The sequence below is a fragment of the Dermacentor silvarum genome, chromosome 2 (genome assembly GCF_013339745.2).
Source record: "Dermacentor silvarum isolate Dsil-2018 chromosome 2, BIME_Dsil_1.4, whole genome shotgun sequence".
NCBI lineage: Eukaryota > Metazoa > Arthropoda > Arachnida > Ixodida > Ixodidae > Dermacentor > Dermacentor silvarum.
Genome location: NC_051155.1, coordinates 88,076,893 through 88,099,993, shown reverse-complemented (window position 1 = coordinate 88,099,993; position 23,101 = coordinate 88,076,893). Strand labels below are relative to the sequence as shown.

The following is a 23,101-nucleotide window of genomic DNA, read 5'->3' as shown; positions in this document are numbered from 1 at the left end:
GATATACATGCATAGAGTGTGCTTAAGCTACCGATACTTATTATCGATCACGTCACGTAGTGGAAAGCAGACGCTTGCCCCCTCCCCCCCCCCCCCCGGTCGGGTCGATGACCCCCCCCCCCCCGGAAAAAATTTCTGGCTACGCCCCTGCCTCTGGACGCCGTAATTTGGCGTGACCCCCCTCGCAAAAGCATTGTAGGTACTGCCGCGCTTGCCTCCGTGCTCACGCCCAACAGCAATGACCGTCCAGGGAGGGGGTAGGCATAATTTTTGAGAGAGAGAGAGAGAGAGAGAGAGAGTAGAGACAGGGGAGGCAGGCAATGGGTGCCAATGGAACATGTCATTGGCGTTGAGCCGTGCTGCAGAAGATAGAGCAAAGCTTTCCTTTCTCAAACAAACCACTTAGTAGTAGATCCTGTACCGACGCAGTCAGGCAACGGGTCATTGACCTTACCCCTTTGTGAGCGTGGCAGTTCACCTAATATGCCAAGCTAGAAAGAAAATGCGTCATTAGAAAGCGTTGCTCATTCGGGCTCTCGCCAGTAAAGAAAAAAAATTATGGGGTTTTACGTGCCAAAACCAGTTCTGATTATGAGGCACGCCGTAGTGGGGGACTCCGGAAATTTGGACCACCTGGGGTTCTTTAACGTGCACCTAAATCTAAGTACACGGGTGTTTTCGCATTTCGCCCCCATCGAAATGCGGCCGCCGTGGCCGGGATTCGATCCCGCGACCTCGTGCTCAGCAGCCCAACACCATAGCCACTGAGCAACCACGGCGGGTCTCTCCAGTAAAGGCATAATTGAATGAATGATACGACTCTTTGTGTTCTGTGTGCCACGGGGACAAACACAAGTGGTGCAGGCAAGGTAATATTTAACATGACATCACAGCTGAATTGAATTGAATTGAATTATGGGGTTTTACGTGCCAAAACCACTTTCTGATTATGAGGCACGCCGTAGTGGGGGACTCCGGAAATTTTGACCACCTGGGGTTCTTTAACGTGCACCTAAATCTAAGTACACGGGTGTTTTCACAGCTGTCGTATGTCGTCAGCATCACAGCCAAATACCGTCAATGAACGTGAACAGCACCGATATAGCTTCGCTTTCATCGATTCCCACAGTGCGTGGTATTAGCATATTTTGTTCTTGATTGTTCTGGCAACAGCACAGGTGTTGTAGGTCAAGGCAGCGCCGTTTGTCCGTCCGCCGGTATCACTCAGGTCACGTGAGCAGGAGAGGATGAGAGCCACGCCGGGGGAGGGCAGGTCACGTGACCCGCAAATGAGGAAAGGCGCAATGAGTGAAGGGGCGACCAATGAGAGGCCGCCCTTGGCGCGAGGAGGTGAGGCGATGGGTACATAAGAGGTGTTTATGCGCGGCGCGCTCTTTGCCGCGCGACTGGTCGCTCGAGGCGCTTTGTGTGTATTCGTACGCATCATTCACGCTCGAAAAACACTTTTATGTAGCACTCGTTGAGCAACAGAAAGCCATATAGGAAGTTTTTCATGTTGCTCTACAATTTTCTCATTGACACGTTCGAAGTTCTTTAGAGACGCACTCCTCAGACTCGCAACATAAAGCATGGCTTGCACGATCTTTTGCGGGGACTTCGGCTTCAACGGTTGCGTGCTGTGGGTATACAGGGTGCCCCAGAAATTGTGCGCAAAATAAAAAAAATGTGGTTGATCCCTCTTATATAGGAATCGGTATAGAACACGAAAGTGAAACGTGTCTTCACAGAAGTAGTGTAATGTTTATTGCACATTGATATATAATGTCTATTGGTGTTTTCTGGCTAAAGCGCCCTTAGGCGTTGATGCACCCACGCTGACGCCTGGTGGCACGTCTCCTCCATCCCGACTACCAACGTCGATGACCATGAGCAACCGTCGTGCATATGGAAGCTGCACTACGCTGCACACGCTAGCACAACGCGAAAGACGAAGCACGTAACTGACACACTAATACAACGCGCAAGACAAAGCACGTAACTGAATCGTCACCGAGTCAAATCAGCGCGTACAGCGCGTCGTAATTGCAGCCTCCGCGATCAACTTCAGAAACATTTTCAGAGCTAATTGCGGAGGCCACGCTCCGCTGTGCTGAGTACGGTGAACGCCACCTAGGTGGCGTTGGTAGTGCTTCTTGATGCCAGCGTCCCTTCGAATGCTGGCATCGAGGCGTCATAGTGCTGAGACCACCGAAGCGTTCACTGTCGGTGCGCGTTAGTGTCATAATGCAGTACTTCTCTTTTCTGCTCGTAGGCGGCGGCACCGCCCCGAGCAAGAGCGCGGGTACACGGAGGAGTGTTAGATATATAAGGCGCGTCTGTGTAGCTCTCTGCAAATGCGTTTGTGGCGCAATGGGTTAAACGCCCGGCGATCTATCGTCGCGGACCGAGAGGTCGTGGGTTCGATTTCCAAATTTTGCATGTTTGTGGAACTTTTTCTTCTGGTTTCTTTCTTTGTATTATGTTCGTGTACATTGTAAGCTGACGTATTTCCGTGACGGAAATACGTCAGTGAAGTCTTGGTGGACCCCGGCATAAAACACTTTCGTGTTAAAAAAAGCGACGCCTTCTTTGCGGATGAAACCTGTGACGTTTGTAGCATTTTAAAGAAGCTTCTCGTATTGTTTTGTGTTATTCCTAAGTAATCAATTTGCAATAATAATGTACTCAACTTTTTATTATTATATTTACATTAGATATGTCAACGAGGAAGTGTTCATAATCGGCCGATGGATGAGAGCACGTTCAACACGCTCCAGTGCCTAGTCATGGCTGGCATGGAGAGCTTGTCCCAGAAAAGATGTTACTATAGGGCGAGTCCAGGCGTGCTGGATCATGTGATGAAGGTCGAGAAAAGAAAACACTCGCAAAGCATGCACATGCTCGCTCGCGACTAAAAGAACACAGTTTCCTCGAACACCAAGACCGAGCAAACAGCCCGCTGCCACGTGATTCACCGGCGATGAGGATTTGTATCTCATCGTTCTTCTAGCGCGTGAACTTCTCGTCACCTCCGCTGTGGATTCACTCTGTCGAGCTGCTAGGCTTTGCCGGAGGTAAGGCGTCAGACGTTTCCCTGAGCAAGCTGGGAGCGGCGCTGGGCAAGTTTCCGGCGAATCTTGCCGATCTCCACGCCTTCCCAGTGACTGCTCGTTGGCTTCCCAAAGAACCTGTGACAGGTGCAGATAGAGATAATTGAAAGTGCGACAACCGGCTGGGAAACAACCTTGTTCTCACCCACAGTGGCACGCTTGGGAGACGGCCGTCATTTCTTCAAGTAGCACGCCAAACATCCGCCACCCGACACATTGAGTTGAGTATTGCTGAGCACGAGATCGCGGGATCGAATCCCGGCCGCAGCGGCCGCATTTCGATGGAGGCGAAATGCAAAAACGCCCGTGTGCTTGCGTTGTAGTGCACGTTAAAGAACCTCAGGTGGTCAAAAATTAATACGGAGCCCTCCACTACAGCGCGCCTCATAATCAGAACTGGCTTTGGCACGTAAAACCGCTGAAAGAAGAAGATGAGTTGAGTGTTAGCGCTATTAAGTACCTATACGATCTGAGTATAGCCGAAGAAATGTCCACCCCTGTTCCTAAAGTGACTCTGCAATTTACTCAGCTGCTCGCTCGGCACTTCGCGGTAACTTTCTTTTTAAGCTACACATCGGCTGCCCACCATGGTATCGACACACGGTGAAGGTATACTTGCAACGAGGAAGTGTTCATAATCAGCCGATGGATGAGAGCACGTTCAACACGCTCCAGTGCCTAGTCATGGCTGGCACTGTTACATATACGGAAGAGTGTAACTCCTAAAAGCTCTTCTAGCACTCGAGAGACGAATACACTTTGCAAAAGGAGGAAGTCTTGATTAAGAAGGAGTACAACAGGCCTCTAGTTTATTAAAATTTAAATTACGTGATCGAAGACGCCATATTCATAATGACCATTTTCAATCAATGTCGCGGTAATTCGAATGCATTCAGATAATTTTTCAGGTAGAGGCTAAATTTTAAGAAAGAAAGAAGAAGGATGCAGCTGCAGCAGCTCTAAACTTTTCATAGTTCAAGAGCCACCAATAGAGAGAAATTATTCCCGGCTGACAATCCATCTGATGTAGTTCTGTTTAGTGGTGTTCGCTGGTTTCTTGTGCCAGATTACCATTCCAGTTCCGAACATTCGTAAAAAAAGAGTAAAAATTATTTCAAATCTGCGTTTTTTACATTTCAAAACCACTATCTGGCTATGAGGTACACCGCAGGAGGCGAACACTTCGTACTAATTTTGGTCACCTGGGATTCTTTAACGTGCACCTAATGCCCGGAAAACGTTTTTGCACTTCGCCCCAATCAAAATGTGGCCGCCGCGGCCTGGATTTGGTCTCGCACCCTTGCGCCGAGCAGCGCGATGCCGTAGCCGCTGAACCACCACAAAGCCTCAGCAAAAATCAGCATTATTACATTTTTCAACCAAGGTAGGTTACCGCGGAAGCTGCGGCCTCAATTGAATTCTTTTCCGATCGATGTAGTATCGATGTAGTAAACTCACCCAAACAGTATGCTTTGAGATTTGACGCATCTTAGTACTGATGCACGAGCGAGCGAAGCATATATATATATGCTGTCATATGCGGCCTGAAGCAAGCCAACCTAGGGCAGTATAAGAGGTGCGTGTCGTCTACGGCGACACGTACGGCTCAAGATATGCCGATTCCTCTGCGACAGAATATGGCTGCGCCACATGTCACCGCGCTTTGTGTTTCGCCGTGGTTCGCTGTAACGATGACAGATGTCGTCACTGTTCGGCTGCAGTGACATCGCGAGCTGTCGGTGTGCTACCGTAGGCTAGCTCAATCTCGCGATATCCAGAACCAATCTCAGAATGGCGGACGCAGTGCTTGAACTTTGCTGCCGAAGTAAGATAAAGCCAAGCAACTCTACTATACCATTAGTTTCGGTTGAAGAGTGCAGGCGGGTTAGAAGCGGCTACCCACTCGACCCGAAAGGGGCAGGGCTAGGGAAGCTAGGTGCCGCCACGCCAAGCGATAACGCAAATTTCGTTGCATCCGTGCCAAGAAAGTTTGCGGGAGACCGAGGGGTGGATTAAGGGTATCCTCCACAGGTGTTGAAGTCTTACAAAAGCGTACAGGGGCGGAAAAGGGTGGGAGCGAGTGCTAGCTACACGCTCAACACTTTCAGCTGGATAGGTCCCAGGGCCCTCCTTAGCATGTGGCAGTGGACTGAGGAGACCTCGACAAAACAGCTTTTACGGTAAAACCTCCTCCCTGGCTATAAGGTTCTCGATATCATTGAGTATCGACAAATAATCTTACTACCACCGAGATAACGGCCAAGGATTGTAGTCTGGGTGAGATGAGCGGAAGTCTACACCATCATTCTATTTCCGTGAAGGAGGCAGAGGAGCAGAAGGAGGCAAAATGGCAAAAATTGCTGCTCATTTTCCTGAAGCAGGCACGCTGCGCATAGCCACGCTCATTAGCGGTGAGGAGGTTGCCCCGATTTCACCCTGGTATAGTGGAACTCTATGGGAGACGTTGACATAAACCTCTGGTTCTGTGGTACGAACGCTTATCAACAATTCGGTGGGCGCCATACTAGTTAGTGAAATAGAAATTGTACAAAGAAGAGTAAGTCACTCACTTTGTCTTAACCTCCTGGCTGATGTTCTCTTCTTCCTTGGGGACCGTGCTCAAGCAGGAAATATTTTTGTGCAGCACTTCTGTACTGTAATCGAGTCAAAGACGATGTGTGAAAGAATAGGACACGTGTTCAAATAAAGAAGAGCACGATTTGTTTTTGGTCCCTGTTATACCACTTGTTTTTTTTTTCGCTCCGCAGTTTTCTAGTTGTTTTATGTATAATGTCATCTGTCCCAGATATTAAAGAAATCGCATGTGAGAGATAGCGTTATTGGTGTGAAAGCATAAAATGGCCCATTGAGAGAAAAAGCCGGCGTGTGTCATCTGGAGCAGTGAAACGGCACCTAAATTCCCATTGGCTGCGACGCCACGTCACACGCGCGCCTCGACGGAGCTACACTGTAACGAGCAGCGCTGACGAAGTGGAACACCTGCTGCATGCCACACTGGGGCGCCGGGTGTTGCGTGACGGGAGAGGGTATCGCGGCGATGCACGTCCCCCTCGCTCTCGGAAGCCTGTGTTATCCGCGCGTTCCTTGTCCGCTAGAGCTCGCACCTACGTTCAAACTTTGCCTCGGTAATTGCTATAAAGAAATTATTGTGTAAAAAAACTGAATAAATTTAAGAGGAAAAATGTTGGAAAAGGAAAATTTACATTGTCAAGCCCGGCGTGACGATAGCGGTGACGTCAAAATCACCACGGATTACTCGGGAGCTTCCTCATTAAATTATGTGGCAGTCGGGAAAGGTCGCATGACGTCACGGATCGAAGCGCACCGTCCTGGTGCTCTCCAGGAGGCGTTGGCCAAGCGTCTGAACGCGCTGGTTTGCCCGCAAGGAGTTTTTAACTTGAAGGACCGTTAAGCACCGTTAAATTTGACATTAATAGAGAGATTTAGATTAGGGGGACGCAAGCGTAGGGGCCCGCTGGTGCTTTGGGACCCCTTAATCTAAAACTGTTTAATGTCAGAACTCATAAGAATGCTTAGGTTCCTCGGATTTTTTCGCCTTTGCAGCTGCATGCATTTATAAAAGATGCGGCTCATACTTGCGCGAGATATCACAATTTTCGGGTAGATCATTCAAAAAGACTCACAGAGTAACGGTTTAGACATTCAATTTGGACACTGGACATTGCAAACTGGAATAGCCAAATTAAAGCCGAGCAGTAGCGACATCAGGTTTCCTTCGTAGAATTTGTTGGCCTATATCCATTAATTCGAAATACTTGGCCTTACAGTGTGCTACAAAATACGTGGACGTTTGGGCCTACAGTTTTCGAAGACCATGCGTCAAGCAGTTCGGGACTACATTAACTAATGGCAATGCGTTTTTGAGCTGATTTCATAGGCGGATATATCAAAAGCGGCGTTATAGTCCTAGGAATACACTGTGTGCGGGCACATGTGCGTGCGTGTCTTGAGTGCGTGTGAGTGTGCATGTGTTTGTGTCGGACCTTAATCAGGAAATAGCGGTCACAAATATCTTGTGCGTTTTAATTAAATATGGCGTGTTTTTTCAGCAGCACTAAAATTTTTAATATTGCCTGCAGCAGAAAACAGAATTCAAACTAGGCCTCGAGCTAAATTACTCAGTGAGGCATCCATTGCTTATACGAGAAATCAAAAATTCCATGTTTGCTATTTATCATTCTGAGCCTATGTTGATGTGTTGAACATGAGAGATAATTACGGGCCGATGATTTCTTTTTTGCAGAATCTAACCTTATTTTTGCTTTTTCCCGCGAAACAGCTAAAAGCATCATTAAAGAAGATTACAAGTCAATCAGGGACTTTGCTTGCTTTCAACCTTGCCGCTTGCACATGCAAGCTTTTTGACATATGCAATGCAAAGATTTCTCAATACATTGCCATAGACAATACTGCAGAACACTTCTTTTTGCGGGTTTTGAATGGCCACCCTCATAACTCATCAGGCCTCTTTCGCCTTTTCTCGTATACGCCCAGCTTATGACGAGGATTCAGGCAAGTCCCATGTCAAGGAATGTTACAACTACCATTTTTGACAGCTCAATCGTAAAATCTATTCCTTAAAATATTTCACGCAAGGTGTCCAAAACACAATCAATATTACCTTGCATGTTGTTTTCAAATCGGAAACAGAGCAGGAAACCAATCACATACTGAAAACATGCTATATACTACACTGCAGTGTCCTCTATTTTGCTCCAAGCGCACGCGCGCGGTATACTCTTTCGCCATGAACAAGTTGCACAACTGAGGAGCAATAAATGACCCAGTGGTTATTCCATCTCGCTGCAGATACACAGTTATTTTATACTCGACATAAAACGACAGCAGGTAGGTTCATAGAAAGTCCAAGTTGATGAACATTGTGTTGCAAAATGCGTCGATGCTGTCTTCTAGCGCTCAAACTGCTGAATATTGTGAAATAATACTAAACGTGTCCTTGACGCCGACTGATAAGCATGTTACTGGTGTAACGAAGAAGAAGTGCCGGTTAGCCAGGTGCATCTGCGGACTCCGGTGTATGAAATACGACGAAGAAATGCCGGTCAGTCAGGCGCATCACCAGCGCTTTTACGCACGGGGCTTGTCCTGACTGCTCGCAGGGTTCTGACTGCCGCACCGAGTTCGACCTCTCAATCCTGTCAATAAACACCTTGACATTTGGTGGAGAGTGCTGGGTACGACTCCATCAACGCTGGAACTTCGAAGCCGAACCCTTCCATCATCTCGGCCCATGCCAGACGATCCAGCCAATTCTTCTCGAACCATGCCTGACGATCTAGCCCAACAAGCTTCAGTCACGACACCAACTGTCATTCTTTGCGTGCTGCGTCAGCGGGATCCTGCGATTTTTGCGGGTACCGGTGATCAGGACGTCGAGGACTGGCTCGCCTCGTACGACAGAGTCAGCAGGCACAACCACTGGGACGATAGGGAAAAGCTCAACAACGTAATTTTCTACTTGAGCAACGTTGCACATTTGTGGTATCGTAACCACGAATCCGACATCTCGACATGGTTGGCGTTCAAGACCAACTTCACGGAAGTCTCTGGTCGGCCTGCTGTACGTAAACTTCAGGCCGAACAACGCCTGCGCGCACGCGCCCAGCAACCAGGTGAGAATTTCACGAGCTATATCGAAGACGTCGTTAATCTGTGCAACAGAGTCGACGCAACGATGCCAGACGCCGATCAGATCCGGCATATCCTCAAGGAAATTGAGGACGACGCCTTCCAGATGTTGGTCGCCTGGAACCCGACCACAGTGTCTGTCGTCATTGCGCTGTGTCAAAGTTACGACGAACTTCGAAGGCAGCGTGTAGTCACGCGACATCCGCCTTCAGAATTCGCTCCTGTCTCAGGTCTGACGCTAGGTGTTGACGAGTCGCCTCTACTGCACCAGATAAAGGAGTTCGTGCGAGAAGAAGTTGCTCGGCAGCTTTCCTTGGTGCCCTTTACGAACGCGCAACCATACTCCCCACTGACACAGGGGTTACAGACCGTCATCAAGGAGCAAGTCGCTGAGTGCCTGCCAGATGCTATTCAACCGCCTACAGTCGCGGCGCCCTTGACATACGCTGACGTCGCTGCAAGGCCGCCCTTCGCTCCACGTCCACCTCTCCAAGCTGTTGCGCGACCTCCCCCGATTCGCTTCTCGCCGCCTGCACCACAGATACCACGCCAGCCATATCCTTGGCGCACAGCCGACAACCGCCCAATTTGCTACCATTGTGGTATTCCGGGACACGTTGCCCGCTTTTGTCGATGCCTTATGCAGCCTATTTATGATTACCGCCGACCCATGAACAGTTACGCCCCTCGACAGCTATAATCCCCTGTGCCGCCAGATGAAACCCCTGTTCCCCACACTACTCGTCGTTTGCCATCCCCACGCCGCCGTTCCATCTCACCGATGAGACGCCGGCCAAGCCCTCTGCCTCAGGGAAACTAAGTGTCGCAGTTCCCGAGGCGAGAACTGCGTCCCCTTCGCTTTACCCAAGGCCTCGAAATCACCCCTGCAACGTAATTGAGGTATACGTCGAAGGGATTCCAACACTCGCACTGGTCGATACGGGCGCAGCAATCTCGGTGTTATGCGCAGGACTTTGCCGACGGATAGGCAAAGTAACGACGTCGCTTTCTGGACTGCATTTGAGTACTGCGAGCGCACAGCCTGTCGAACCTTTGGGAGCCTGCACTGCACGTGTTGTAATCGCGGAATCTCTTCACGTCATTGAGTTCGTAGTCCTGCCGTCCTGCTCCCAGGATGTCATTCTAGGCTGGGATTTCCTTTCGTCTAACAATGCCATCATTGACTGCGCCCGCGCCGAGGTGGAGTTGTCTTTTCCTTCCGCTGCAGCCATGGACCAAGATCCTGTGACGCCTACAAAAATGCTTGTGGCCGAAGTTACCGATATCCCTCCTCAGTCCGCCGCCGTCGTCTCTGTTTCTTGCGTATCTGCATGTGACGCAACCGTTTATTCACGCCATTTGACTTGTTCACCCGTCGCCGTTCCCTTCCGTTGCCCTCTGCCGTCATCGCCATCAGGTGGTGTGATGTGTGTGTGCAATGTGTCTTTCCTGCCGGTTACTTTGCATCGTGGAGAGTGCCTCGGTTACGCTCAAATTGTGGATTCTTCAATGCTCTTCGATGCTCCCGACGCCGCACATTCGACATCCCTCGCCGCGCTCGACAATGCGACTCGACCGCCGTTGGAGTGCTTCCATCCGTCAATCTCCGGTGACTTGACAACCACAAAACGCGCGCAACTTATCAGCCTGCTACGCGAATTTACCACCTCCTTCGACTGCCATCCAAATTCTCTCGGCCGCACCACCACAGTGTCGCACAGCATCGATACCGGTTGGCACGCCCCACTCCGGCAGCGTCCTTACCGTGTCTCAGCTTCTGAACGCCGCGTCATCGACGAACAAGTGAGCGATATGCTTCGGCGTGGCGTGATTCAGCCGTCCCATAGCCCGTGGGCATCGCCTATTGTCCTCGTAAAATAGAAATATGGTTCTATTCGCTTCTGCGCTGATTATAGACGTCTTAACAAAATTACGCGCAAAGACGTATATCCCCTACCGCGCATAGACGATGCTTTTGACTGTTTGCAAGGTGCCGAGTTCTTTTCGTCTTTGGACTTGCGGTCTGGATATTGGCAAGTCGCCATGGCAGAGGCTGACCGCTCCAAAACCGCCTTCGTTACACCGGACGGATTATGCGAATTTAATGTCATGCCATTCGGCCTATGTAATGCGCCCGCTACGTTCGAGCGTATGATGGATGGACAGTATCTTGCGCGGTCTCAAGTGGCACACGTGTTTGTGCTACCTAGATGATGTTGTCTTCTCACCTGATTTCTCGACTCACCTCCAACGACTAAGAGAGGTATTAAGCTGTCTGAATAAGGCTGGCCTGCAACTTAACATCAAAAAATGCTTCTTTGCTGCTCGTAAGCTTACCATCTTAGGCCACGTCGTATCCAAAGAAGGCGTGCTTCCGGATCCTGCAAAACTCCGTGCAGTTGCCGAGTTCCCCAAGCCCACTAATCTGAAGACACTACGCAGTTTCGTCGGCCTCTGCTCCTATTTTCGGCGCTTTGTGAAGAACGTCGCCATGATAATCGCCCCTTTGACTCAACTGCTGGCTGGAGACAACGCCCTATCCGCCTGGTCGAAAGCATGCGATGACGCGTTCACGACCCTTCGCCATCTGCTCACCTCTCCTCCTATTCTGCGGCATCTGGCCCCGATGCCCCAACTGAAGTCCATACAGATGCTACTGGAGTCGGCCTTGGGGCAGTTCTTGCCCAACGCAACAGTGGTCTCGAGGAATACGTCGTTGCTTATGCTAGCCGTACGCTGACAAAGTCGGAGCTAAACTACTCTGTTACAGAAAAGGAGTGTTTAGCCATACTCTGGGCACTTAAGAAATTTCGACCTTATTTATACGGCCGCCAATTTGATGTCACGGACCACCATGCGCTGTGCTGGCCCTTCTCATTGAAAGATCCCTCTGGCCGCCTCGCACGCTGGGCACTCCGTTTGCATGAGTACGACATCTGGGTTGTGTCACGCTCAGGGTGCAAGCACACCGATGCCGATGCTATCTCCCGCTCGCCAATATCACCTGACCCTGATCCTGACAGTCTTTGCCCACTCAACTTTGTCCTCTCAGCAGTTGCCATCGATGACATGCGCTCTGAGCAGAGCAAAGACCCGTGGATTTCTTCGCTATTGGAGTTTCTCTCTGATCCTACCACTGTTATGGCGCCTAGGACTCTACGGCGGCAGGCGCATCACTTTGTTATTCGCGACCAACTCCTCTACCGTCGCAATTATCTCCCCGAGGGTCGGCAACGGCTCCTAGTAATACCGTGTCATCTTCGGGCTGATTTATGCTCATCGTTTCACAGTGATCCCCGATGTGCACACGGTGGCGTGTTAAAGACCTACACCGGCCTTAGGCTCCGGTATTACTGGCCTGGCATGTACAAGTTCGTTCGCAAGTACGTTCGCTGCTGCCTCGAGTGCCAGCGCCGAAAGTCGGTCCCTACTTCCACTACCACACCCTTGCAGTCGCTTCCTTGCCCATCCCGTCCTTTTGATCGGGTCGGAATCGACCTTTACGGCCCGCTTCCTCCTACTGGTGCTGGCTACCGCTGGATTATCGTTGAAGTGGATCACCTCACACGCTATGCAGAAACCGCTGCACTTCAATCTGCAACTGCCCAAGATGTTGCATCCTTCATACTGCGGTATTTTGTTCTTCGTCACGGAGCCCATCGGGAACTTCTCAGTGATAGAGGCCGCGCATTTCTATCTGAAGTCATGACATCGCTTCTGAAGGAGTGTAACATCATCCACAGGACCACTTGCGCCTACCATCCACAGATGAACGGGCTGACGGAGCGTTTCAACCGTACTCTTGGCGACATGCTCGCCATGTACGTCGCGTCCGACCATTCCAACTGGGACGCTGTGCTTCCGTTCGTCACGTTCGCTTATAATACTGCCACTCAAGCTACCACTGGTTTTTCTCCGTTTTTCTTACTGTACGGCCGTGAACCTTCCTGTACCATCGATACCATGCTACCCTACCAGCCTGATTCATCGGAATGTGTTCCTGTATCTCAAGCTGCGCAGCATGCTGAAGAATACAGACAACTCGCCCGTTGTCTTACCACCGCAGATCAGACACAACAGAAGCTTCGTCGTGGTGGATCTGACCCCCCAAGCTTCCCTTCCGATTCATTAGTTTGTCTGTGGGTTCCACCTTTAGCTCCCGGCCTTTCTTCTAAGCTGCTCCCAAGATATCACGGACCTTACCGTGTAATATCACAAACTTCCCCCTTGAATTATGTCGTCGAGCCTGTGTCACCGTCTTCTGATCAGCGCCGTCGCGGTCGCGAAACTGTTCACGTAGATCGGCTCAAGCCCTTCTACGATCCCTCTATATTACCGTATGCTTAGATCGCCAGGATGGCGTCTTTTTCTCCGGGGGACAAATGTAACGAAGAAGAAGTGCCGGTTAGCCAGGTGCATCTCCGGTGTATGAAATACGACGAAGAAGTACCGGTCAGTCAGGCGCATCACCAGCGCTTTTACGCACGGGGCTTGTCCTGACTGCTCGCAGGGTTCTGACTGCCGCACCGAGTTCGACCTCTCAATCCTGTCAATAAACACCTTGACACTGGCAATATTTTGTTGAAGAATTCAATTAGTTTACGTGAACCATCAATAACGAATGTGTCGTCTATTGTAAGAACCGAAAATGAATTAATAGGTTCCCTGCGACTCGTTTTTGCCCGGTCTCCTGGTCTTCCAGTGTGACTGTCGTGAAACGAAGCTTCAGTGGGCGGGCGGCGCCGGCACACGGGTGCGCGCGGAGACCGTCGAAGGTGAGGGAGGAGGGCGGCATGGAAGCGGATTTGGCCGCGTCAACTCCGCCGCTTCGGTGGCTCCCCTCGCCCTCTCTCTCAACTCCCTCGTAGCTCTCTCACCTTCGACTCCGTGTGCACATCTCCGTGCGCGCCCGCCGCCGTGCTGGCGTCAGCTTATTTTAGCCGCTCCCAGAAGTTTCGTTTTCTGCCGTTATCGGGAAGCGAGCGTTTGCGGTCGTGAGCAGTTTCGTTTAAAGTCCCAAGATCAAGGGGCTTTAGTTTCGTTGGCCCGACTGCGCCTCCGCCGCTGCTTCCCTCTGCGCTGCTGCCGCAGCGTGCAAGGTCAACATGTGACTAGAAAATAGAGGAGAAGGGTTCATTGCCATTTTATCCGCGTGGCTGAGACGTCGGCACTAGTGTGTGCTAGAATACGGTTGTCTAGAACACTCTAGTCGGCACGTACACGCTTGTTCCGGCGCGATGCAGAAACGGCGACCTTGCAATTTGAGAGAGGGTGAAATTTCCGCCGCGGGTTCTTTTATTTTTTTTTCCCCGTTCCTTCGCGCGCGGCATTGAGGGGTCTCTCCTGAGCTTTTGCTCTATGGCGGTGTCGGAGCAATGCCGGTCGGAGGCGCCGCCGCGTACTTTGGCGCGCTGCTAAGAGCATTGTCGGTGCGCGGTATGTTCGAAATAAGCGTGTTCGAATTAACGAGATTCGACTGTAGCTAAATTAATGAGTTAGAGGTGAACTCACTCAGGCACATGTACGTAAAAAGCATTTATTTCTTGAAGAAAAAGTCTCTAATGTCCTTTTATCTCGGTAGACAATCCTATCTCGGTAGACATAGCTCGCCGCGACTAGGTAAAATGGCGCAAACACAAAGAACGCGGCCCGAAGCACAGCAGCCACTCCGTCCGATGGGCGGCCGCCGAAAAGGAGCAAAAGTACAAAAGCGTCACCGCTTCAAACTCTTCGCGCCCAGTCGCGCAGGTGACTGTCGTGCTCTTTATGAGTCTCGACGGAGAAGATTCGCCGAAATGCTACCTCCATGCAACCTTTGGCACTATTTCGGCGCTTCACTAGGCTGACTTTACCGCAAATCTTTCTTGCCTTCTGGCGTACCTGCTCTAGCACTCGGTAGTTATAGAGTTATAGTAGAATACTTGGAAACATGACAAAACCAAGTGGGTACGTACTTAAAAACGAAAGAATTAGTATACTAAGAGGAAATGTTGGCCAAAAAAAGCGGCAACCGCAAAGGCGCCGCCATCTAGCTAACACTTGTTTTTGTGGCGCTAAGACTATTTAAAATATTATAGAAGAAGCATTTACACGTGTCTATAACACAGAAACGAGAGTCACGGCGCACCGGTGCGCCGGTGCGCCGTGACCAAAGTTGTGACCAACTCTGTGACCAAAGTTGGCGAGAAGGTAATTGAAGAACGGCACATATACATGGTGCATTCGTGGCGCATCCTGCTGAAAAATCGGGTTGCTGGCTTTGAGGAAACCGTGTGACGCGGGTTCGATTCCGCCCAGCATCGGATAAACTTAGAGGATCTTTTTGCCGTTCTATAGCGGCACATTCCCAGTGACACACACCTATTTACCCAAGTTGGAGTCAAAGACGTTAATTACAGAGCCGCACACACCTACTCGCACTTACCTAGTGAGCCAAGTTAACAAGAGGTTCATTAAAAAATTGCCCCCACCTCCCCGAAGGGAATCGTGAGGAAATGCGAATGAATTTCTTGCGCCGAGAGTACACGGCGTAGTAATTTTAATGGCGTGAATTAACGCCGCTGTATCGCGCCATCAACGTTCGCTTCGACTGGAGCCGGCTCGAGTACTTTGACGGTGACGAGACTGCTGAACGTAAACGAGAAGGAGAAGAAGAAGAACGTAAAGAGGATGATGACGATGATGAGATCGAAACGATCCTCCAAGACTTTGACGGGTCTGGCACCGCTCGTCAGACATTCGCCTTCACCGACTTCTGCCATCGCCTTGAGAGGCGCCCAGCCAGCGAACGGTCGAGAGTGAGGCGCGCGCTTCACTCGATTTATATATACGTGCGAGCGAGCGAACGGGAGAGTGGGGCGCAGGGAGGAGAGAGAGCGAACTGCGAGAGAAGGAGCGGCGAAGCACTGCACCCGAAGCCCCTATATATAAAAAGTAGCGAACTCCGCCTACACGCTAGCACAACGCGAAAGACGAAGCACGTAACTGACACACTAATACAACGTGCAAGACAAAGCACGTAACTGAATCGTCACCGAGTCAAAATCAGCGCGTACAGCGCGTCGTAATTGCAGCCTCCGCGATCAACTTCAGAAACATTTTCAGAGCTAATTGCGGAGGCCAGGCTCCGCTGTGCTGAGTGCGGTGAACGCCACCTAGGTGGCGTTGGTAGTGCTTCTTGATGCCAGCGTCCCTTCGAATGCTGGCATCGAGGCGTCGTAGCGCTGAGACCACCGAAGCGTTCACTGTCGGTGCGCGTTAGTGTCATAATGCAGTACTTCTCTTTTCTGCTCGTAGGCGGCGGCACCGCCCCGAGCAAGAGCGCGGGTACACGGAGGAGTGTTAGATATATAAGGCGCGTCTGTGTAGCTCTCTGCAAATGCGTTTCTGGCGCAATGGGTTAAACGCTCGGCGATCTATCGTCGCGGACCGAGAGGTCGTGAAACTTCTCCTCCTCGCCTTCCCTCCTCCTCGTTTCTCCTCTCTTTCGCGCTCCTTTTTCGACCGTTGCGTTGCCTACACCGCTTGAAACACGTGCACTTGTTTATCTTTCGCTGTTGATCAGATTCGACGATCGCCGACTGTGTTCGTCGCTATCGTCGTGCTCCTCGCCAGTCGGTAGACGCTTCTCGGGCGAAAATGGCGATGGAGCGTGATCTTAAACAAACGCAGCCAGCGCCCGGGGGCTCGACGGTTCACGTGATGCCAATAAGCCAATACCGACGCGGCGTTGGTCTCGGACAGGGTGTGCGAGGAGGCGGCGGCATTCTTCAAAGCGTGACGCTACTTTTTATATATAGGGGTTTTAACTGCACCTACCCTCTCCTACACTCTCTCCACACACGCGGGAGCTCCGCCGAGTTCACGCGATGCGAGCGCCCTCACACGGCAGAGCGCGCTCCTCCTCTCCACTCACTCTCCGCTACTCCGCCCGCAGCACCTGCTCCGGTTGTTAGGGGCGAGGCCCGCAGCTGCTGCTATGGGAGAGGGAGTGAGAGCGGAGAGATAACACCTGCCGGCGCGCGGACACCGACAGACGCCTGACATGCCCCGACTAATAGCGTCCTCGATCACCCGCACCGGTGCGCACCGGGGCGCCTTGGTGCGCAATTTCATCCTCGATCAACCGCACCGGTGCCCACCGACCATCCTCGATCACCGGAAGCGCACCCTGTTGGGGCGGTTTTCCGTTGCCGCGTCTCGCACCAAGAAAATCGGCGGTGCGCCGGGGTGCAATCCCAGCAAGCACTGCGGGACGCGCGCGCACCGCCGACTGCGGAAACGCGCACGACCTGGCCCGATAGCTGCGGTTGCACGTAGTTGACGGAGTTAACTAGTCGAGATGTCGGCAATGAGAAAGGAAGCGCTGCTAGTGCCGAAATCGATGAGCTTTTTTCAAGTTCTTCTGACAGCGAAGACGACATGCTGATCGACCTCGTCTAAAAACAATGTGGCGAAGAGCGGCCGAAAGTGGACAGGTTCGTTGAACGGGTCGTCAGGCGCCTCGGCGACACCGGAGTAAGGATATTATTTGGCACCCCATCTTTGTGCTACTAGAACTTTCTGGGAGTGGGCCGCGGAAGCGCACCGCGCTGTGTTGCTGACAATACGCTCGACTCACCGCGCGTGCGTTGCTAAAAACGAATACTTACTCGCCATAAAATCGTTCATTTCAGCCACCGACATCGCCACATTATGTCTCTTGCCATTAATTATAAAATCCATTGGTGTGTGCTTGTAACCAGGTATGTCGGAGCCAAGGAGAATACATAATTTTATGTATCCTCCTTGGTCAGAGCACGCAGTTTGACAAGGTTCGAGTGCTTGCCGCGTATGCTCTGCACCTGCAAACAATAAAACGTGGGCGCGCGCGTTTTGCGCACTTTTTGCGCGCCAGGGGCAAAGTGGCGCTGCATGCAAGCATCTGCACGGGGTGCAGTTTTGTCCTCGATGTTGACCCTCCGCGGTGCGCCACCACCGCGGTGCACAGCGCACCATTCTGGTTTCGGGGCAACCCCGGGGCAAGGTGATCGAGGATGCTATAAGAAATGCATTCGCATTTAAAACCAGCACAGACCGAGGTACACATACACCGTGATCCAAGACGTCGTCATTGTTTCACGCCACGTTTCGCTGACAGCTCGCTTTGCCGAGATAAGCTGATCGCAACGTGTTTTTCGGGCGCGCGTGAGACCGCAGCCACGAGCGAAACGTGGCGAAACGGACTAGACAAGTGAGCGCACTCTCGCCGCTGGTCAGACACAAGCGAAAGACAAGTCGACCAGTTAAATCGAGCTGCACCCCAGCTATCGTCAGCCGCCGCAAACATACGGAGATAACGGCGCACATCATGTCGCAGCGCTGGCGTCAGTCCAAGCCGGTCCAGGCCACGCTGCGGAGCGTTCGTGTATTCACGTGGACGGCAGTACATGGACAATTAACCCCAGGGAAGTACGTGATGTAGCCTAAGACTGCGAACAGATTAAGGGCCCATTCACACTTGTGACTAGACGATGTCCCGCGACCGATTGCGACTGGCGACCAGAAAGCTACTCAAGGCGAACGATGTTCACACTAGAGCACTGCACGGGCCGATTTTTGCGGCCCGGGCCCGGCCCGGGCCCGTAAATAATCTACGTTACCCGCCCGGCCCGGCCCGCCACCCCTTTACCTTAAGCCCGAGCCCGGCCCGAGCCCGGCTCGAAACCGGCCCGAACCCGACCCGAGACCGAAAAATACATGTTTTTCAGAGTTGAGAAGCCCGAGAATAACTCGCTGAAAGCCCGAGCCCGGCCCGGGCCCACGTCAAAAAACCCGAGCCCGGCCCGGGCCCGGGTCAAAAAGCACACACCGTGCCCGAGCCCGGCCCGAGCCCGTGAAAAAACTGCTCTACCCGGCCCGGCCCGGCCCACGGGCCGGGCCGGGCCCGGGCTTTCGGGTAAGCCCGAGCCCGTGCAGTGCTCTAGTTCACACTCACAAATGCGACCGACGAGCCGCTAAACCGAAATGTCTCGCGAAATGCCGTTCACGTCTGCTTGCAATGTAATCGCCGCGTAAAATAAGCGTCAGCGTATACGGACCTCCTGTTCCTTCGCATCTGATTGGTTCAGCTGTTCTGCGACTGCGGTCGCGCGACTGAAAAATCGAGCAGTGAGCGACTGATCCGAAACGGTCGCATTTCGAGAAAAGCGACCATTTGCGACTGGTCGCTTTGCGACTAACTTGGTCGCGCGACCTCGTCTAGTCGTAAGTGTGAATGGGCCCTAAAAGAGTGGCCCGTAATTATCCCGAATATTCATTCCAAGCACATAGGCTCAAAGATTTTCTGGCAAACATGACGTACCCGTAGCTTTCTGAGCACCACAAGAACTGACTGGTTTTGGTAGTAAGGTTAGTAGCAAAAGAAAATGCGGAGAAGGTAAGCGATGCATGGTCGATCATGCACGGACGTTTGTTGGGTATAAAGTTGAAGTCATACATGGAATACCACAGATATGCGGGAAGCAGTATATCGGAAAGACGTCCAGCTACATTAACGCAAGACGTAAGGAGAACAGAAACAATTATAATTATGTAACCCACCTCGGAAACATAGCTACACACTGTGACCGATGCTCATGCGACGCCGGAATTTCCCAAAACAAAAATCACAGAGTGCATAAAAGACGGCAAGGAAAGAATGGTTTATGAATCGCCATTCATGGCTTCACTGCGTGCAGATGATGATGGTGATGATGATGATGCTTTATTGGCATGCCGTTTGAAGCAGGGCGCTGAGAAATAGTCACCTATCCTGCTTGAGCTAATGAGTTATTCTATTCAACGGCCGCGCTGGAACGCTGGTCCTTTTGGCTATACATGCTTATCCGTTCTAGCATTTTGCCTACACCTCCCAAATCCTTTCTCTCTTCCTGAAAACTTGTATAGCTACTTCTACAGATACCTATACTACCTGAACGAATCCGGTCCTATCAATCTCTTGCTCACTGTTTTCCACGAATATAAACGTATCTGGAAGGTGGTTATTCCAACATGTTTGTTGGGCGGAGAAAAGACGACGTTCACTCCATACCGCTTCGCAACGTTTTTCGAACTACGTGACAGCTTCTGTGCGTAGAAAATAACTGCGCCTGCGATCACTTTCTCTCTATGGACCACCTGGGGTTCTTTAGGTGCACGTTAAAGAACCCCAGGTGGTCCAAATTTCCGGAGTCCCCCTTCTCTCTATCCCGTCGGTCGTTCTTCATCGTTGGGGACGTCAACCTTTTTTCGCCGATGGTGATGTTTGTTTCTTTGGTATGTCCTGATACTATCGTTGTTTTTCTATACGAATGGCATCAGTACTTCACAAGCGCGTTTATCTTTATTAGATGTGCTGCATTAGAGGTTTGGTCATAAGACGAGCTGACTATCCCAAAACCTTAGCTGAAAAAATCACAACAAGAAAGGTAGCAAAAACAGAAAACACTGCAAAAACACTAGCAAAACACTGCCAAAACAAGTTCGTGAATCTCGGAAAAAATAATTGCAAAAAGAAAAATCCCCGCAACGGTTTTTATGTAGTTTGACCGACAGGAAAAATATAGGGGATATCATTTTAATCAGTGGAGCTTGTGCTAACTTTGCCCACGCGGAAAGAAACAGTATACAGGGCTTACCTTGTAATGCCGACAATAGTCGTGTGAACGCCAGGAAACTTGGTCAAACTGTGCTGCAGGCCCAGTCTCTCTATGCTGTAACCGGCCTCCTAGAAAAAAAAGCGAGTTATTCAGTTTACAAGGATGGTGGAGGGACTATGCCTTTGCGATATGGTTGGTGCTGTTGGTCGCGTGGGAGCGACGGCAGTAGTAAGTGCCAAGGTGATGGCGTTGCCTTAGGTGTGATTGCAGGCGTTCACTGGACCCACGCTCTGCAGTACCCTGCCTTCAATACTCAGTATGATGATCCGTGACTTCAAGTTGCTTGGTCAAGTACAAGTTATATGTATGAATAGTGCGCAGGAAAAAAAGAACACAGCTTCCGATTCAATAGCTTGCAACTTCTACAGCTACTTATGTCGCTGTCCGCGAAGTCGACTCTATACATGAGTCCTGTGCTGTCATTTGGTGCAGCGCCTCCTCTGTTTTTTTTTCCAATGCCAGTGCAATCGCTCGCTCCGCAATGGAAGCCGTTGGTGCGCCTTAGTTCAGTGAGTTGCCGCGATATGACGCTACCCAGAAGGTATGACCTTATTCCCTAGATAATTTGAAAGTTGCGACATTTTTTGAACTCTGTCGCCACGCCGAAGACCCTCGCACGCCCTCCTCTTCGGCCTCTCGAATCGGCACTTTCCTGATTGATATGATTGGCCCCTCGGGCCGTCGCCAGAGAAACTCGTGCAAAATGACGCTTTGCTTGTGTTTTAATTTTTCGTCGGCGCCATTAGCAGGCCGCCTCCCTCTGTCGCGAGTCAAGCTCCGTCGGAGTACGAGGGGTACGCTCTGGCTCTTCAAGTTCTGCTTTTTATGTGGTTTTTGTTATGCCCGGGTGCACACAGCAAGTGCGGAGGCAAGAGTATTGGGATGCGTGCCGCGGATATCCGGAGTAGAGCACATGCACGGGCTCGGGCTTACCCGAAAGCCCGAGCCCGGCCCGTGGGCCGGGCCGGGCCGGGTAGAACAGTTTTTTTCACGGGCTCGGGCCGGGCTCGGGCACGGCCTGTGCTCTTTGACCCGTGCCCGGGCCGGCCTCGGGTTTTTTTGACGCGGGCCCGGGCCGGGCTCGAGCTTTCTGGTGGTGTGCATGTAACGTACAGCGAGTTATTCTCGGGCGTCTCAACTCTTAAATATTATTTTTCGGTCTCGGGCCGGGATCGGGCCGGTTTCGAGTCGGGCTCGGGCCGGGCTCGGGCCTAAGGTAAAGGGGTGGCGGGCCGGGCCGGGCGGGTAACGTAGATTATTTCCGGGCCCGGGCCGGGCATGGGTCTCGCCATAAATGTTTTGATCGGCTCGGGCGTGCAGCCCAACGTAAAAAAGGACCTGGGCCGGGCCCGGGCTGAAAACATCGGCCCGTGCAGTGCTCTTATCCGGAGTACGATCGAATATTCGAATCCTTCCTATCGGTGCTGATTCGTATGGTTGTAAGGTAGCGCGTGTCCCCAGCCAGGGTTCCACAAGTTTCTTTTACAACTGCGTTTTGCCTAACACCTATTATTTCCCTATATATACCTTCCTATATTTTCCCGTATGTTTCTCGTGCAAAGCTCCAGGAAGCACCTCAAATAAAAATTGTGAGTCGTGAGTCGCAAAATTGTGCAGTTGTGAGTCGTCGTTTTATTGCGGTTGTGTAATTGATGCTCCAGACCGGTACTCTGGTATTGAAATTTGTTTTGGCAGCGCTGGATATTTTCTACCAATACCAGAGCAAACAGGCAAAATGTCAAAACCCTGCAGCTCTCTCTCGGCCGGTGCTGTACGCCTTTTCAGCTCCTACTAGCAGTTTTACGGATGAATTGCAAGAGAAATGGCACCTGGGTTGAATCAGTAAGACAATAGTTCGGAAGAATAAACCGAATAAATCCGCAAACGAGGACCAGAACATAGCTAAACGGATCTTTACACATTTTCTAACATAGCTATATTCATCTGTTTATACCGATGATCGCCTTCGCTCCACCTTCGCGACACCACAACGCTAGCGCGCTCTTCTGATATCTAGCGTCATGTGAGGATGGAGTCGGAGAAATGCCTTTTCACGCGAGCCTTGACTCGCTACAGGTAATCTGCAAACAAGGGGAGGGAAATGAGGCTCTCGTTATGACATTCACTTGAAGGAAACTATCAGTCAGCGAAACCAAGGCAAGCATAGGGGAGTGTTTCTATTTTTTAAAAGCCGTGGTGACAAATACTTCGAAATTGATTGTGTAATCGTTCATGAAAGAAATAATTGATTAGAAAGTAGATGAAAAAAAATCGCCGCATATCCACGAAGTGAATCATGATGAGTGGGGCGAAGCACTGGGGAATGTTGTACCTTAAAATCACTCGTGACATGCCCCACTCGCGCATGTAAATGCGTGACAACGCGGTGTACAGTATATATAATGTGTTTTATTGCTCATAACGCATATATCATGTTTAGTTCCGGGTTGCGTTTTGATTTCATTTATAATGCTTTATGATTGGTGAAATGTAGAGCCATCGGTTCTTCTAGCGGATACATCCTAGAGTTTGCAAAGACGAGGACTATGCACGTTCCCCTCGTGGGCGTGGGTTGCTTGTAGTCGTAAGAGATGCACCGTAAGAGAGCAGCTTGTTGTCGGC

The 23,101-nt window shown here is 51.1% G+C and overlaps 1 long non-coding RNA gene across 1 annotated transcript; it reads right to left on the bottom strand.

The window, feature by feature from the left end:
* Positions 1-2,686: 2,686 nt before the first annotated feature.
* LOC119441016 (uncharacterized) lies at positions 2,687-20,556 on the bottom strand. Its single transcript, XR_005189731.2, has 3 exons — positions 20,459-20,556; positions 5,681-5,764; positions 2,687-3,188 (listed from the first exon to the last, which is right to left on the bottom strand). It is a non-coding gene; the product is annotated as an uncharacterized LOC119441016 (long non-coding RNA).
* Positions 20,557-23,101: the final 2,545 nt, after the last annotated feature.